Source organism: Athene cunicularia (assembly GCF_003259725.1).
Source record: "Athene cunicularia isolate RWA chromosome 10 unlocalized genomic scaffold, athCun1 chr10_part1, whole genome shotgun sequence".
Classification (NCBI taxonomy): domain Eukaryota; kingdom Metazoa; phylum Chordata; class Aves; order Strigiformes; family Strigidae; genus Athene; species Athene cunicularia.
The window spans coordinates 19,535,875-19,554,379 of NW_020799112.1; the positions used below are offsets into that span (position 1 = coordinate 19,535,875).

General features: G+C 39.3%; 1 long non-coding RNA gene across 2 annotated transcripts in view; it reads left to right on the forward strand.

The window, feature by feature from the left end:
* The first annotated feature begins 6,986 nt into the window (after positions 1-6,986).
* Positions 6,987-18,505, forward strand: part of LOC113483811 — a 97,758-nt gene continuing 86,239 nt past the window's right edge. For both annotated transcript variants that reach the window (XR_003399098.1, XR_003399097.1), the window contains exons 1-2: positions 6,987-7,171; positions 10,827-10,928. This is a non-coding gene — a long non-coding RNA (uncharacterized LOC113483811). The remainder of the gene's footprint in view (positions 7,172-10,826; positions 10,929-18,505) is intronic.

The window sequence follows — 18,505 nt, forward strand, 5'->3', positions numbered from 1 at the left end:
GGTGAAAATTCACCTTCACGATGGCAGCCTGATACAGAGCAAGGCATGCCGATTTGCTGGACTGCTTGTTGTGTTTGCAGCACATCTTTGGGGAATCGTGTCCTTTTTTTTTTGTGGTGGGTGGGGGGAAGAGGTGAGAAGCATTGTCAGACTCATCAGCCCTTAACCTAACTAAGCTGGACAAGTCTCTGTGTGTGTGTGTGTGTGTGTGTGTGTATATATATATATAAAAAATATGTGTGTGTGTGTATATATATGTATGTGTGTGTGTATGTGTATATGTATATATATAATGTATGTATGCATAAAATTATTGTTCCATTACTGTTTGTAGACATGACAGTGCTTCCTGCTGCACTGCTTCAATATAACTACTGTGGTGTTCACCCAAGGTCATATATTATCGGTTTTATTCCTGTGTGACTTCTCTGTAAACCCTTCTAGTCTGCTTGTCTGTTTCTTTGTTCCATCAGCCTACACCCATCCTGGCACCTTTCTTTGTCCTTTAAGAAAACATATTTGGAACTGTTTCATTAAATGGTAATCCTGTCCAGTCTGTAAATGCCCTGTCTGCTCTGATGTCCCGGTATCTCACAGGTTGGTCTGAGCAGGCTTTGTAAACAGCAGGTCTGCTGCTGTGCCGTGGGTTCAGAGCACAGTGCTGCTTCCACTGCACCACCGCCAGGCTTGGAATAATTTTCTCTATTCAGACCAAATATATTAACATTTGAAATGATACTGTTCTGTATGACTCGCCTAAAAGGATGAGAGGAAAAACCATCATCCTGTGCAACATCTGTGCCAACTGTTGGTTTCCTCTTAGTTTAATTCTGATTTGCCAGCCATTGTAGGTATGTTTGGCTAATGCCCGAGGCAAGGTTTGATGGTGTGGGGAGGGTTAAGGGAATATATGCTTCACTGTTCTGTGTCTTGAGAAGATGGTGTTTATCCTGCAGCATTCTTGAAGAAACATTTGTGCAAGCAAAGCCACTTTTTTTTAAACTACTTTGTTTTTAATTCAAAGGAAAAGTGCAGTAATGGCCTTAGCTGGAAAATAGTTTTTCTTCTTTTCCCAAATACATACCTATGCTTTTTTCCAAACTCAATATTATCCCTCGTAGTTTTGTTGAGTGATATTTTAGCTATACCAAAGCTATTTTTACTATTCAAGGATTGTGATACTGACTCCTGTGATACGTTATGCCAGTCATGTCACCTGTAGTCACTAAATTTAATGCACTAAAATTTTTCTGGTAGTAAACTTGCTCCCAAAGGTGTTGCAAGTTCGATTTAATATTTGCTGTGTATTTCTAGGTTCTGAATTTCAGGGGGGCTATGTAAATGACCCCTGAACAGGATGGCTATGACCCTTAACTCCCTGGACAATATTGGAAAGATCTGAGCCTTAATTTCTTCAGAGCTTGTGAATTCATGTATGTATTAAACCATGCAGACTGAGGAAGCTGTTGTGAAGGAACCAAGCTAAAACTTTGTTCCCCAACCAAGGACAGTTTATTGTTCATATTAGCATGTTTTAGACAATGGATAGCTTGATGTCTGAGGTCATATATTTTTTAAAGTAGCCATACCGTGTCACATTTCTTTTTGATCTGCGCTTAAATTTTCATTTACTTTTATATGTTGCTGGCTGAGGGCCACTAGTTTTCTATCATGAGAAATGGTTGCTGAATTAGATTTGCTTTTTTCCCCAGCTCTGAAGAGATGTGCATTATCAAAGCAGGTGTTTGGTTCAGAATAAGAGAGGAGATGGTTCTGTAGGGAATACACTTAGCAAAGCAATGCCATAAATAGGTCTTGTGTCAGTGTTTGCTGTAATGTCTTGATATGTGTCATCATGAATTATATATTATTTCAGATTTATCACTTCTTCCACTGATAAGGGACATTGCTTCTTTGAGTGAGTTTTCTTCATAGCTTAAAAGATTTACTGATACATTGAAATTCCCTGTATTGGAGATTCAGATGAACTTTGGAAACTTGAGATAAGAACTATAAATCTGCTATAAACCAGGAAGCCATTTCTCAAAGTGTGTGTTATGGACAGAGTTTGTACTAGCTTCTTATTCTGCTTCTTTTTTTGTGCATCAGAAGGTTTTCTTTTCAATGATATGAACAAAAAGTGAAAAACAATGTGGGTTGTACAATATATAGGTGATTTGTCAACAAAGTAGTAGTCTTCATTAGATCATCACCAGGTATTGCCTCAAAAGGGTAACTGGGCAAAGGGTGTTCTCCTGTAGGTGTCTGGAGTACTGCTTTCAGCTTTTGTTCTTTTGAAATGCCGTCCCGTTATGGGTGTTTTTAAATACATGTCTAGACTTAAGTTCTTATTTAGGAGCTCTAAGTACTGTTACTAAAAATTCTGAGCCAGACAGCTTCATTTAATTAAATTTCTTTATGCAAAGTTGGCTTTACTTAAGCATGTTGGAAAATAAGGTCACTTAGTTGATAGCATAAGGGCAGGGAGCAGGGAAGCCACTGTAGAGTTTTCATCAAAAAACCTCCAACTCTACCTTTTAGATGGAAGGAGACATAGCATATCTTTTGATCTAACCCGCAAGGTCTATCCAAGATCTAATTTAAATGGTAGAGCAACTGGGACAGTATTAGACCATGAGATCTGCCACTGGATACCCAACAGGGAAATTGTACCTGAGGAGACACATGTCTGGGTTGTGTTTCTTGCCTCCTTCTAGCTTCTCTTCTATTTTGTAAAATATTGACACACAAATTAATATTGGAATTTTGCAATAATTTCAAAGCAAGCAGCTTAGAAACAGAGTATGTCTTCTGTTCAGGTCTGTTTTCATCCCATTTTATGGTTCAACTGAGTTAAAGATAAGCCTCAGATGACTTTACCTGGGGACCTATTAGATCCAGCTGGAGACTTCTCAGTATCACTCCCCTGCCTTTTACCCAAGGGCAGATTAGGGGCTGGTTTTACCCCATTTTAGTGATACAGCTATGAAGTAAATAATAGTTTAACTTTTACCACTGCAGGGGTGCTTTGTATTGCTGTGACTCTACCTGCTGTTAGTTCTGGCCACTGAAAAATGTGGCAAGGTAGTGTTTTAACTTTGTTCATATTACCAAAATGAAAGCTCTTTAAGACAATATAAACCTCAAGATACAACCCCAGTATTAAAGCAGTAAGTCTCCCTCTTTGTGCTGCTCCCTCTCCCCTAAGCACTCAATCATTTATTAGCTGACATGGGCATTATGGACAAATCTATTGAAACTTGGAGTCACATTGCAAAATGCACATACAGAACAGAGATATTCCCCATTAGTATTGTGGGATAATTCAGATAAGTCATCTTTGATCCAGTTGTACAGTAGGGAAGGATGAGTAGAAATGTGTTGTGTGTGAGTGGCAAGGAATGCTCAAATTTAGCAGCTGATAGTAGGAAGAAAATGAATGTATGAATACTTCCCCCATCCCCCAGGTGCATACAGAGCTTAAAATCCAAAGCTTTCAGATTCTGGCTATTTATCTATGAGACTTTTAAGGACAATCAGTACTGATTAAATATTGAAGCAATCTAAATCAAGATAGCATCACTTCCTGTGCTTTCTAGTTATTAAAGATCTGACTTTTCAGCAGCAGCAGCAGATTCCTTGGCATCTGTGCAAACTGTCCAAGGAAAGCACCAGTATCTCTAAACTGCTGCTGTTTAGCTTGAGTGCAGCCGCCCTGAATCCATCTCGGTGCTTTTCAGAGCCAAGCTAGCTCCTGCCTGGCCAGTTTGGCCTCTGTGTCTGTGCATCTCCCCACAGATGCGAGGTTAATGCTGTGTGTTGGGGTGTGTTGTGGGCTGTTGCAATGCCTGTGAAGCTCAGGGCTGTCTTTGCATGTAGACCTCCCCCAACTTCAGAGGCCTCTTACTTCCATAAAGTCTAGTGTTGGGTTGGGTTTTGCTTCTCAAAATAACTTCACTAGCTGCTGACGCTTCCTAACTGCACTTCTAAAGTTGGGATGAATGGAGGTTTTCTGATCTTAAGTGTCAGTCTCGTACTTCAGAAGATACCAAACTATAAGGGGGAGACTGAATCTTGGACAGTCATGATCAAGCATCCAGTTTGCTGCTCAGCTGAGAATGACTGATAAGTTTTCAGTGATGGGACAATCACTACATGGAAGAATGCCAATGCCATCTTTTAGTACAACAACAACACTGAGATGGTCCCCTGTTATTAAATGGTACTAAATGATAGACAGGCTAAAGAAGTTTTGATGTTTTAGGGTCTCTCGCTGAACTTAACAAAGCAAGAATGGTTAAGCTCTTTGGCACTTTAGATCACACACTGGCTGGCTGCTGGGATCAAGAGGAATTGATTTTTGGCTGCAGTAGGTGCCATAGGAAGCAAAACAAGGATGTTTTCTTTCTACAGTTGGTTATAAAGGATGAAATCACTCAGTGATGTACAGCAATGAATTGGACCGGCGATGAATTCTTATGTCTCTCTGAATAGACATTAAGTGCACAGAAATGGGAGCAGAAGAAAATGTCTTTCCTTGGGGGACTGGCTGTGTTTTTGTAGGACAGTTCTTTTGTTTTGCTGCAGATCTAAACCTAGGTAAATTTACAAGGATGTTTTTTGAGATGGTCTTGTCCCAGGCATCCCAGCTCAGGCTGAGAGTAAGGTGAAGCTGGTTCTGTTCTTTCTGTCAGACTTTTTGACTGTGGTTCTGGCAGGAGACTCACGCAGATACAGTGGTCTGTCTGTGTAGAGCTGTTTGCATTTTTTTCATTTTTTCTTCCATAATTGGAAATAAATCCTCTAGATTGAAAATAGAATGTATTGCTTGTTGCATATGGGGGAAAGTCTGCCCAATGTAATAGTGTTGTATTTTTATATTTGCTGAGATGAATTGATTCACTTTCTGGCATTTCATTTGCAGAGCTACTTTCCAGCTCTGCTCAGCTGGACAAGATGAGGAGAATGGCATCCAAATAAGAATTTTCTTACCCAAATCTGTAAGCTGTTTTCAGCATTGTTGATGTGCAAGCTTGCTGTTTTGTTCCAACACAGTATAGGTGAGTTTAAATTAAGAAAACTATCACTGAATTTTTAAAGGCAGAATTTGTTATCCTAGATTTCAGTGTTGTATTTCTGTGCATCAAGACTGATTCTTCTTTGACTTCATGCCAATATAATTGACAGCTTCACTCAATACAGGGTTCACCCATTAGTAATTAGTTTGAGAATCAGCAAAGTGTCTGTTTTTCCTCTACTACAATGCATACATTCACCTTGCTAGTGTATTAATAGCACTGATGCATTTGCCTGGATCTTGATAAATGCAGTGAGATAAAGGTTGTGTATGAGTATAAAACACCCACAATTGTTGTAGGCTTAATCTCTTTGCTCAGCAAGGTGGAATTTGCATGTGTAGCCCACTGCCACTAATGTATTTTAGGTAGTCTTCTGTGTCTGGTAAAGAAGGTGTGAATTATTATAGCCGGTAGAAACAAGCATTAGTGCTTTATTCAAGTTGGTTCGTGACATGCTTTTAGCTATGGAGATCCCTAGTGTGCTGCATGAGGGTATGGGTTGTCTATTGGTCTCGGATATTTTTATAAGCAAAGCAGTGTACAGAGGAGTACACTGATGTGTGGGACAAGAAATGTATTTTATTGAATGTTACTTCAGCTTTTGCAGTAGTGAAATAAAACCAGTGAACACAAAGCGAGCATGTTGCAAACTGACACACAAGTGATGTCCTGGCATTTGTGCAGACTGCCCTGGCGTTGCACCCATGGGGAGCATCTGCAGGATTTGCAGTAATGCTGGCTGCTGCTTGCCCAGCTCAGCCTGTGGGCAAGCAAGATGTTCCACATGTCCATCTCCCTGCAGGAGTGCTGTTAACGCTGTTCGTCTCTGGAGTGCTTGTGAAGTCCAGGTTGCCTTTGCAGGTAGGTCTTGTTCAACCTTAGGAGTCTCTCTGCCCCCATAAAAAATTAGGAGTAGGGCTAGGTTTGTTTGCTTCTTAAAAAGACGACTTGGAGCACAAGATGTGGCTGTTGCAGCAGACCAGGCTCAAGTGGCTGTCCTAGCTCAATCACTCTTTACACACAACACAATAATTTGGCTGTGTTAGTTTGAAACAGGCAATGTGGGAAGAAGGTTCCCTCTGCATTTGTAGATTACTACTTTTATTTTCTTTCACTGTGGTGATGGTTGCTAGTGTTATGTGAAGTATCAGTTAGCCAGACAGACCCCACAGGAGTCGGGGAAGTTCAAAGCACAGCTACTGTGGGACGCCCTAACGGCTTAAAGGAGTAAGGTTTGGCAGATATTTTAAGGTTACTGTGTCCCTAGTCAAAACGTTGTGCTGTTTGGCATGCTGATGGGAGTACTATTGAAAAAACATAATTCAGTTTTTGTGCTCTGATTAAAAAAAAAAAAAGTAAAACACACTTTTCAGGCAAAAAGGCTCTGATAAAAGGAACTGGGTGTTTTCCTAAGGTTTCCTCTTTGGTTTTGTATTTACTACTAGTATTGCATGGCCATGGGAATATAAACTTGTAAACTGTCTGGAACCGAGGGTGAGACTTTCCATATTTCACTGAGAGGTCTGTAAAATGGAGTCCTTCCAAATGTGTTTCCTGAGTATGGTAGCTACATGCCAAACCCCTGATTCTTTGTGAACCATGGTTATGGACTACTTTCCTCTTCCACCATGCCAAGCTTTTTTGCATTGTTTCAAGCCTCTTCTAAAGTATTTTCTCAGCTTACGCATTCTTGAGCTTGTTATAAAGGACTATACTCATAAACCACCATGGAACTAAGAATAAACATTGTAAAGCTAAAAATGCAAATTTCCATAACTTGCAAGCTAAAAGCGCAGCCATGTGAGGTGTTTTGACCTCTCTGAATGTTGACACGATTGTCTTAGATCAGGATTTGTGGATTTACTTACAAGAATAGCTTACCTTAATCTTTGCATCATGGCAGCTGAAGTGTCAGTGGGGATTCGAAGAGATCTTGTATTTCCCGCAGTGGATCCTTGCGCTCTAAGGGCTACAAAGCAAGACTGCTTTTTTTTTTTCCCTGTGCAAAAGGTGCTGGTTTATGTGCCTGTATTGCTTCCTGAACAATAGGAATAATGAAAGAAGGTTAAGAAATAGGATGAAGCGTCGCTGTGGTAAGTACCATGTAACCATGGGTTGCTGGCCTTTCCGACTGCGGGGTTATTTTCTGCCCGTCGTGGGGACCCAGCTGTTGTGATTTAGTGCCTTGCTGGCACTCGCACCTGTAGGTGGCAGCATCTTCCTGTTCTATGGGATGTGGTGGCCGGTTTCCAGTGTGATTGGGAAACTGAAAATTAAAAGCAAGATCTTCCCACCCCCTTTTTAAGGTAAACATTCTCCTTTTCTACGATGTAAATGTGAGGCAGGTCTTGTTTGACGCCTCTGTCAGACTGGCTGCTCCTTTCTGTTTGCTCTAAACATGGCTTCTCCCTTTGGTTCTGGGTCAGTTTTTCTCTTTGTATTTTAATCCACTGTTCTCAGGCTTCCAAAGCGTTTGAAGGTAGAAGCAGGGAGAAGGGTTCTCTGAAATGCCGTGCTGGCAACTTGGTAAGGAAGAGCAGTTAATGGGAATTGGAAAAACTATGCATCATTTCTATCCCTGTTCAAATACATGTAATGTTGTTGGAACCTGAAAAGGTCCAAAATAGCTGGAAACAAATCAAGTAATGTTTTGACTTTTAACAATGTCATTCTGATTTCTTTAAGATCTTCATTCTCTGAAATAAGGCTGTTAGGAGAGAGACATTGTTATCAACTAGAATAATAAATGCATTGCATTAATATGTGAATATTAATAAGAGCAATTAAGTAAAAAAGAGTCTTGAATTTGTTCTAGCAAGATAAAAAGCCAACAGAGCAATAGCAAAACAGTGGGAGAAATCAGAACAGTGAGAGAACTATTTCTAGAAGATACTGAGAGGAGTGAGGATTTAAAAAAAATCTCGCTACATTAACTACCATTAAAGTTAGGCTGCTTTTTCATTAAATCATCAAATGAAATCTCTAGCTTGTCTTGAGGGAGAGTTATTCGTATTGTTGGGGCATGCTCTCATAAGGATCATCTTCCAGCAAAGACACGGGTCAGCTGCTGCTGCACCTTATCACTGAGTGTTTAAATTGGAGTCTGCAAGAGGGACTGAGTGTAGGCAATGGCCAGAGACAGAGGGCTTGAAAGATGCTCACATGACCACTCACAATAAGCCCAATCAGCCAAGGAAGAGATGGAAGCAGGTGTCTGTTGTCTCTTGTATTGGTTTTCTCTGCCCAGGGATTCCCTTTACATGGAGGATTCACAGCTACACAATTAGAGCGGCCTTCCAGTGCATGAAGCAGCTAGAGAGGTATTCAGTCTACTGTGTTTCTCTACTGGTGGTAGGTAAAGTCACTGTTCCAGAAGGACACTACCAATACTGCTTCAGATAATACTGTAGCTTTATCTGCCTGGCTGCTGTCCAGTAACTGCTGCTTATCTCAGCAATGACATCAGACTACATCTTTAGATTTGCCTGTTGCATTGGAAAATGAGGCCTCTGTGTGTTCTCTATACCAGTATCAGGCATTGTATCGCACTTACTAAATCTTTTCTCGAAAGGAATGAGAACAGTACCCTTTTCTTGTACAAAGGGTCCGTAATACTCCTTTACAGCTTTTCTTCTGTTATATGAAACTAAGAAATGTCACAATTTTGGATTTCTAATTCATCTTCCTTCATAATAGTGTGGAAGATCAAAATTCAAAATACATTGTTCATGCTATCAGGAAATGGCAGTACATTTGTGACAGTGGCACAGGTTTAGCCCACAAAATTCAAGTGCCATGCCTATTAGGAAGCTGAATGGTACACACCAAAACACTGGTTGTGGATAGAAGGCGTTTTTGTCTAATGCAACTCAATCTAAGCTGTAACAGATTTGAAATTTGGCTTCAGATGCAGACTGTAGAATCCTTGGGAGGGTGATTAAAATATGAGCTCCCTCACTATCCATGTATTCAAAGCCTCTTATTCTAATGTCTGCAAACACACTATGAAAATGTTCTGCTGTAGTCTTCATGTTCAATTACCGTCATCTGCCCAGTTCCACACCTCTCGTGTATGTAACTTTGATGTGAATTACCAGAGTTATCTTGCATGTGTACACACCCTTGTGAAAATGTGTGGGTCAGTGCTGCTGTCTGCTCTGGTAACAGCGCTGACTCTCATCTATATCAGCTGCCTTCTCTAGAAATTGAAATAATACCCCTGGCCAGTTTTAGCGTTGTGCCGAGAAAAGTACATTACACGTGGGGATGTGTCCTGCCACAAAGAATTGACATCAAAGTTAACACAATACCATATGCAGTGTTTGAGGGTTTGTTTTGCTCTGCATTTCCAAGGCTTTTTTTTTTCTTGGACATAGACGGATTGTTGGTATCTCTTCCAGAACAGAAAAGAAACTGAGAGGTACTCATTTTCCTGTTTGGTGGTGAGGCGAGTCTAAAGGTGCTTGACAAGATGAAACTCTCTTGTCATGTTAGTACAGTTGTCAAAAGCTAACTCCTCTAGGCACCTTAATGACTCCCTAACTAAAATGGAGCTGGAGAGCCTGACTTCCGACTTGGTCTTATAGTAACATTGCAATGATGTATCTGTTCACTGTGTAACCGTGTGAAGATGCCCAATAGTAGGACTCCATAGGGTTAGCTATGGGTTTGTCGTGATCTGATTCAGGCTAGAAAGCCAGAACCACCATTACTATGTATTAATTTCTAATTATCTTTAATAGGGAAAATCTTTCTTTCTTTGTCTACTAGAATTGGAGAATCTGCAATGCTTATCTTCAACCTTTCTAGCTTGGTTTTTCAAAGCTCCCAGTACCCTCCTGAAACAGCAGTATGTGTGCATGCAGGATAAGTCTTGCAGGGTGAATATAGTTATTAGCTGTGGTTACTTGAACATCACTGTTCATGTCTAGTTCTTTTGTATCTCACACACACTGAGAGCAAAAGATGCAACTGTTGGGTGATGAAAAGAATAAAGGTTTGGGAAGAATGATACTTAAGTGTCCTGTATACTCCTCCTAGCTGTTTTCAGTCTCCTTACATAATTTGTTGTACTCTCAGCATCAGTGTGTTATCACAGGGATGTAAAGTAGGAACGACTAGACCAGATACCTTGATGGAATAGTCCTTTGCGGCCATAGGCCACTGCATCCTGTAATCCTGCCAGTGCAGCTATCAAGTTCTATCTTGTCTGTCTTGCCGCTTTTGACTTTTCTGTTTCTTTTTTGATGTCTAGAATTCACCTAAGCTTTCTTTGCTAATTATGCATAGCAACATCTCCGCATGTACAAAGAGAATGCCCAAAACACAGGTTTTAGTGTGGGAGTGCCCAATTTTGATAAGACTTGTCTTCTGCAAATTGAAGTTAAAGGCGAAAAAACGTTATTCTTGCTATAATTGTTGAGATGTGGAGATGGGGTGGACCCTTTGAAGCTGAGGTTACCCTACTTTCACTGCCTTTTCGTCTCAGAGTTGCTACTAAAAAAAGGTGAATATATTTGAAATAGGACATTTTCCACAAGATGCTTCTATTATTTGCTTCTTAATTATACTTAATGATTTTTTTTTGAACAGTGTGATACAATATTCGGTAACTTAGTTATTGTTATAGACCAACTGTCATGTGAATTAATTTTGAATTATAATTTCTTGATAAAATCCAGATGAATGTGCAGTTTGTTTTCACTTAGGTGTCTAATACATTATGCTAATTCCTCTGTCTGGCTACAGAACTGTACCATGAAAGCCCCTCTTTGTGCCTCTCCAGTTTGCTGCAGAGGGCAGAACTGGGGTGTGGAGACCCATTCCTTGTGAATTGTTTTCTTCCAGAAGGTAAAATCTCAAAATGGTCTTGACTGAAGAGTGTGTTACCAGAAAATCCCAACTTCACAACAATAATCATGGAACCATGATGGTTCCATGAGCCTTAGACAGGAAGTCAGGTTGGTTGATATGGAAACATTTGCATCTTTCACAATTTAGAATGTAGTTGACATGAAACCAATACCGAAATTTTTTGGGGTAAGTCCCAGGTTGTGACTCCTGAAAGTTGGAGTTGTGGCAGATTTTTCTTCAGCAATTTCTCCTTAAATGACTGTTGAATGTGAAGCAGGGCCAAACTGGCACTCAATTAATTCTGCAGAGGCTATTTTACTGTAGAAGTGGTTTTGGGAGTTGTATATAGTTAGTTTTACACAACACATAAATGTTCAGTTGGAAGTGAGTCCAAGATGGTGCTGAACGCTTTTTTGGTTAGTTCGTTCTGGCTTCTGTGATTAGTGAAGTTAACAGCTTCACTTAAGTTTAAGTCCTTAAGATTTCTGGTAGATACAAAACCATTTTTTCATACAATGCTTTCCCCGAGGTTTTTTAGTACTCGTGGTGTTAGTCATGAAGGCTGGGATTTTTCAAAGAACACAAAACCCCAAAAAACAACCCACCAAAACGAAAACAACCCTCAAATTTTCCAACGCCGCTAACCTTTCATGGAAACCAGGAACTAGGAAGGATTTCTATAGATTAAATAACGGGCTGTGTTACAGTCTGTGATACACACATTGTTAGTTTTGTTTGGAGAATTGATATGATGTCAAGAATTTAAGAGGTTCATGCCTTACCTGAAGGATGGGATCTCGCATTCCAGGCTGTATGAGAAAATCATGAACGGTGGCATGTGTCTTTATTTTGCGTTCAGCTGCCTTTTCTACTGTGATCAAAATTGCCATAAATTGAAATATTGCTGCTAAGTCACAGCAGAGTCAAAACAGTGTTACTTTGAATATGCAGAGGCTTTTTTTTTTTTTTTATCAGTGTGCTGTGATGGTAAAAGAATTTGTGGGATCTAAATATTTAAACAGCATTTCACCAAACAAAAGCTGGGGAAGTGTCTCACAGAAAGTTACAGTTTCTGCATCTTTCATTTCTATTTAGATTGAAAGAGCAGGTCACTTAATGGTATAATATCAGACACCCTGTTTCCTCAATAATAAAATGGGGATAATACTGTGAAGGACTGCTGTGGTGATTCATTTTTATAAAGTTCTATAGAAATGGTAGGCGTTATTAGCATCCCATGTGATTACAGTGACAGGATGATATGGTAGTTTATCTGAATTGGTATTAAGTGGTACTGAAAGTCACTCAAAAAACCCTGTTCATTCTGGATTTCCAGACATCAAAGATTTAGAACAGTTTGGATAAACATCTGGACTGAACTCTGTATCTTTTAAAGGTTACCTTAAATGACAGATGAAGGAACCTTATATTGTGATAACCTTCTATCTGAAGGATCTCAAAGTACTACAGGAATCAATATGCAAACTATATATAGATTATACCAGCTCTGTCAAGTTAGGACACTGCTTGGCAGAACACAGTGAAACAAAATAACATTGGTAGAAATCAGAATGGAAAATCACAATGTTAAACTCAAAATACTGGAAGAATGTAGTCAGAGAGAAAGTAATTGTCAGCTGGGACCTGGCAGGAAACTGGGAGGTGTAGCTTCTTTTCCCATACCATGTACCATGTGAATTGGGGTCTGAACTTCAAGGCTTAGAAATGCCTTTATGGCTTGTGTGAAAAATTGCAACTCCAGGGACAAGCAATTTGCTGGAATGCAGGTTAAATAATGTTTCATACAGAAGAATCACAACTGCCTGTTTGTCAGCATAACATCACAAACCCCATGCATTTTAAACTGTTACTTCGTTGACAAGCCAGTGCTGCTTACCAGATTGTGTGGAGCACTTACAGCAGCAATGTCTTTGGAAGGTGCTCCCTTCTTTAACCTTACTCAGCTTGACTGAGCTGAGATTGCAGTACATGTCTGATATCACTTACATTTAAAAAAATAAAAATAGATGTTTCACAACTATACTTCGCCTAAAAAAAAAAAATAAATAAATCAAGCATGAAGAAATGTTGACTAGTTTTTAAGTTGCTGCTTTTACTTTTGACCTTGTGCAACTGCCTGGTTTTGACTCTTTATGCTCTCTGCAGCAGAGAATTGATGCAGCTCATCGGAACCAGCAAAAGCTGCTTCTCATCCTGCCTTGTTGCTCTGATAAGAGCAGTCTTAACCAGACTATTGCTTCTAATTTTCTTATTTTCTAAGCAAAATAATGAAGCTTGAGAAATTATGCTTTCTGCTTTTCAACTACAGAAACCTAATAGTGCTTAACAATGTCAGAAGATTTTGCTGTAGATCTTAACTATCTGAAATAAATGTCCAAGGTTTAATGTTTATAAACAGTGAAACTGCTCGCAGAGATGTAAATGATAGAAGTTCTCTGTTCATTTGCATGATTTTTATCTAATTATCATATCCAGGCTGTCACCAGACTGTTTGTATCTTAGTTCTTTGTCTTGTACACGGGGCACATGACTGACTAGTGATTTACACTCTGCTATGGTAAAATTTCTGCAAGTGGCGATTTAGAAATAGCAATTTAGAAGCTGATCAGTGAAAACTTGTTGTGCTGAATCAGTTAAAATGTTACACTGGTTCCCATTTAATGGATTTGCTGAAATTAATTATTTAAATGTCCAATGATTCTCTTTCCATCTTTAGAATAATCTGTTTTCAAGTGGTCCTAAATGAACATAAACATGTGTTTTCTTCCCTCCCCCTTTTGAATATTTCACCAAGGTTTTCTGTCACTGCGATAATTAAAGAAATTGATAAGATGTCTTTAGAGGAAGGCCAAAGGGCCCTAAAGGGCAGTATCTGTTCCTTTCAATCACTGCTTAGCGTTTGCCCATAAATAAAGAAATGCTTGAAGTCAGGAAAAGGATTAATCTACATATACTAGCCATTGTGTGTGTCTGTCATCTGGTGTAGGATCATGTGCTTAGCCCTTAAGGCCATGGCCCACTTCCAAAAGCTTGAAGTCCTGTGGATTTATCTGGAACTTGGTTCTTAAAACTTTATGAACCTAAGATTTTGTTAGTGAGTGGAAAAGCATCAGAGAAGTGGCTAAGGAATGTAGGTGACTAAAGAATGCTCAATAGCCCAAGCTTGTAAATAAGTGAATGCAAATGCAGAAACATCCCCAGAACTCTAAAGGCAGTTCTTAACACCTGGAGTGCTCAAGGAAGTAAACCTGGGATGATATTCCTATAGCTAATAACCTGAATTTGCAAGCCTGACCCACACTTTTATGTATGCCTCCTCCGGAGCAGAGACAAGTGATAGAAGTAATAGAATTCAACTTTGGAGAGACTATGTAGGACTTGTCTGATGGCTTGAGAAGAAACTTCAGGTACACCTGAAGGATTTCTTCTTGTTTCATTGGTGTCAGGTTCAAACATGAGCCTCAGAGGGGGCTGAACACTGCTTTTTCAGGAGCTAACAAGTAGAAATAGGTTGATTTCATAAGACTTAAAAAGAACTCTACACATGCCTGCTACTGATGGTAATGGCTCCTTCTCTGATGTTTTGAAGACAACCAGGAGCCTTTGATTTGAGAACCATAATTGATTATGAATCATCTTACATTAGACGAACAAAAAACAATTTGCAGACTCACAAGTCAGAGTGTGTCCTGTTGCTGCAACATAACCTCAAAACAATACTCTGTTAGTTTTCTCTAGGGGTATTATGAAAAGGATAAGCTTCAGAGAAAGCTGTGCTTGAAGGGTGCAACACTGATCTGGAGAAGTGTTTGATTCAGCCAGTACAAAAAGTAGATAAGCATGGCCTCGTGATCCTGTCTACATAGTAGTAAAGCAAACAAGTGTATTGCTAAAAATATCCAAAACGATGGGGTTTTTAGTTAAAATTCCTTTTTAGCAATATTTCTTAATACAGGCTGTAGTCCTTGTGTCCCTTTTTTTTCACTCTAACATATTGTTTTAACTCAAAGCATATAGTATTACATTTTATTCCAGAAAATCAAGATTGTGGGGTGATTTTTTTTTTTTTTCCCCCCCTCCTCACTTGTAGAAAGAAAATGCTTTAAGAAGTAGAGACTAAGACTTGACCAATTCGTTATGCTCTTTTGAAAAGCTTCAGTGGAGTTTTGAAATTTTTTTTTTTAAATAAAAATGCTCAGTTTGTTTACTGGCTTGAAAATGTTACAGACTAGACCTACTCTGATCAGTTTTACGTGAGTTACAGCATCCATGGGTGTGCTGGGTTTTTTGAAATCTGAGTAAAAATTTGCTGCCCTGCTGTGTCATGTCCATGCTCATTGCCCTCAGGTCTTCCCCATGGGCCCAGTCTAACCTTATATCTGTTCACAGGCCTCTCTCCAGATTATCTCTTTGGGTGTGTGTGTTGTGTAATTTGGGTGAAGGAGCTCCTTAAAATCAGATGAGGTGGATTTATTTGTAAGACACTGTACACATGAAAAATCCCAGTTGTCGGGCTTTAGAATGTTTAACAGAAACCAACTAAACTGTCAGTACGTTCAGTTAATCTTTAGAATTACATACCAAATAGACTTTGAAGGAATACAGGGAATAAAACAATTTTTTTTGTGAATACCAATGTCTACCTCAGTCAAGCCAGCCCAACTGCCTTTCAGTATGACCATCTTTAACTATAAAGATCTGGCTAAGAGCTAGAGAGCCACTCCTGAGCTGGACTGTGCCTGCCCATCACTTCAGTGCTTAGTTTGCAAGGTCCAGATGGTGGCAAGCTGCAGATGGGTATTTCTGCAGCTGAAGTATCTATCCCCTTGGCAGACTTGAGAGACACTGGTTCTGGCAGATTTAGACGTGTCTCTGGCTATTTAGCACAGTTGTACAGTTAATGGCCTGTTGGACAATTTTGTCAAACTTGCTATTTTCTGGTGACTCGTTTATAATTCTGGGAAAGGAGCGCACGGTTAGCCATTTGTGAATAATTGGAAATCCTCTTGAGATCTCAAGAAAAACACTTTCATTGTTAAATAGGGTTGATTCGCCTGTTTATTTTAGGTATCCTAGATAGAATCTCAATACCGACCTTTGAATGCTCCATATATTTCTCCAAATTGGATTTTGCCTTTGTGTGCGTGTCTGATGTGTTTTAAGAGGCCAAGGTCTTAATTACTGTTATTATGCCTAGTTTACTATACGATTATAGTTGATGTTAATTAAAATGGAAACTTTGCAAATGCAAAAGGCAAATCTATGGGGCTTATGTGCTCGCATGTACATTTTCATGTGCACCCACAGGTATATAAATATGAAATATTTTTCATCAGCTGCATTTATGTTTTACTTCTGATCAATTCACTGATCTGCTTGCTGATCTCCTGGACATCAAAATTTTTGATCAGCCTCAAACCAACGTGAAAGCTAACTTATTCTCCATTTATTGTCCTAAAGACAAATCCTCTATGAGAAACTATTTCCAGTATCTATCAGGCTTGTGGATGAGAGCAGCGTCATTGAAAAGAGATGTGATCTAGCTATCCAGTAGGACAGACCTTACTTTCTTCACCCTGCAGTACCCTGATACAATCATGGTCATTCTATATGAGCTCTTTGAGGTTGTTTTGGACAGTTCTGCCATGAACTAGAAAGTTAAAATCTTCGTTTTCCTCTAAGACTTGCATTACGATTGCCCAGCTTTATAAATAGAAATGCATACAAATAGCACTGATAACAGTTATAAGACATATGGCCCATGCTGAATGTGCAATGATAAAACATTAAGGATATGTGTTGTCTCTGGATGAAGATGATATGAATGACTTGTGTCTTCAGAAGCCTGCATAATGGGGGTCTGAAATACAGATAATATCATGTAAAGAGATAGATACCCACACAGAAACCCATGTGCCTGAGAGAGATTGTCCAATGGTTGGGAAAACACAATTTGTATTTTCAAACTCAATTGTTCTAAAATTGTAGATGATTCTGGGATTGGTATTCTGTGTAGCACAGTGGCATTTTGCTGTATTTTCCTCTTTCAATGCAGTTTAATCTGTATTAAAGCACTGTGCTGTCACAACTTTCATAAATTATTACACAGCCAGCCAATAGAAATTACATAAATACTGCAAATATAATCATCTGTTCTTAGCAGAAAGTCTTAAAGGACTTTTAAAATAGTTACAACAGAAAGTGGTAATCCTTCTATTAAAACTTTCTTACCATGTTATAAGTTTGCTGTTATGCAACATTTTTCACTTTGTCAGCTGAAAACTGTTTTTCCAAAAGTAATCTAGACCTTGCTTTGCTGAGATGGAAATAAAGGGAAGTTTGTCTTGACTAAGTGCTCTGTTTTCCTGTGACTCTGAGCAAGTAGTAGTTAGAATGAAACATTGGAAACAACAGTAATTTACTAATCAGGAGAAAAATGGTTGTTACTGAAACATACCCCATGTTTACTGCAAAATTGATTTAAAGTGCATTTTAAAATAACAGCTCAAGAAAAATAGGCTCACAGTGGGCTCCAAATTCTAAATACAACATTTGCATATATATGATCAAGTGCTGCAGAATGGACTTTGCTCATTGAGGTCTCTTGAGGGCAGAGAAGAGAGCAAGGAAGGTGTTGTTGAATTAAACTGCCTGTGGAAGCCTGAGGAGGCTTCTCATTGCCCTTGCGGAAGGTGCTGAAGCAAAGAAAATGCTGGAAATAAACCAAAGTTCTATGATACCTTCACCCAAGCCCTAGACTGTGCTTTTATTAGATTTTTTTTTTTAATGACCACAGTACTAAAACATGATTAGCTTAAATCACCACTTGTGCCCTCACAAAATAAAGATGAGACAATAAGAATTAGTTAGTGCTTGGAACAAAACAGATTAACGTGGCTGTTAATCAGAAGTAAACTGAGGAACACAGTGCACTATCCAGCACAATGAATAGCTGAGGAAATGAGATCAAGCAAAAACCGAAGCAAAGAGAAATACTTCAGCATATGCTTCTGTGCAAAGCTTGTGAAGAAGGGAGTAGGAGCAGCTTTAAACACCATTGGCAGAGTGGAGCCTAAAGCAGTGTGCCACACTGGGTATGGCACTGGGCTGCAACAGAGGCTTTGGGGGAAAGATAAGGACAGAGCTTGGTTAATCCACAGCATGAATTACCCACCCTAGATCAGCAACAGTTGATGAAATTCGAGCACAAGGGTTACAGAAAGGGGAGATAACGTTGAGTTAATTTTGTCATCTGTGAAACAAGTTATATACAGGGGTGAGCTTCGCTCTGACAGACCTGATGGTAGAGAAAAAAGAACTGAAAGTTGTTGCCGGGAGCCAGTTTCCAAAGAAAATTAATTTCAAAAGCTTGTGTGGCAAACAGCAAAAGTTATCGGGCGTAGTCTTCTCCCTTTTTGCATCTGTGTACATCCTGCTTTTTTATACCTGTATGCACTTCATGTGGTAATAAATATTCAGAGGTTGCTTTACAGTGGTTGCAGCCAAGTTGATGCTGGTTATTCCAGATGGAAAGATCATTGCATCTCGAGGTA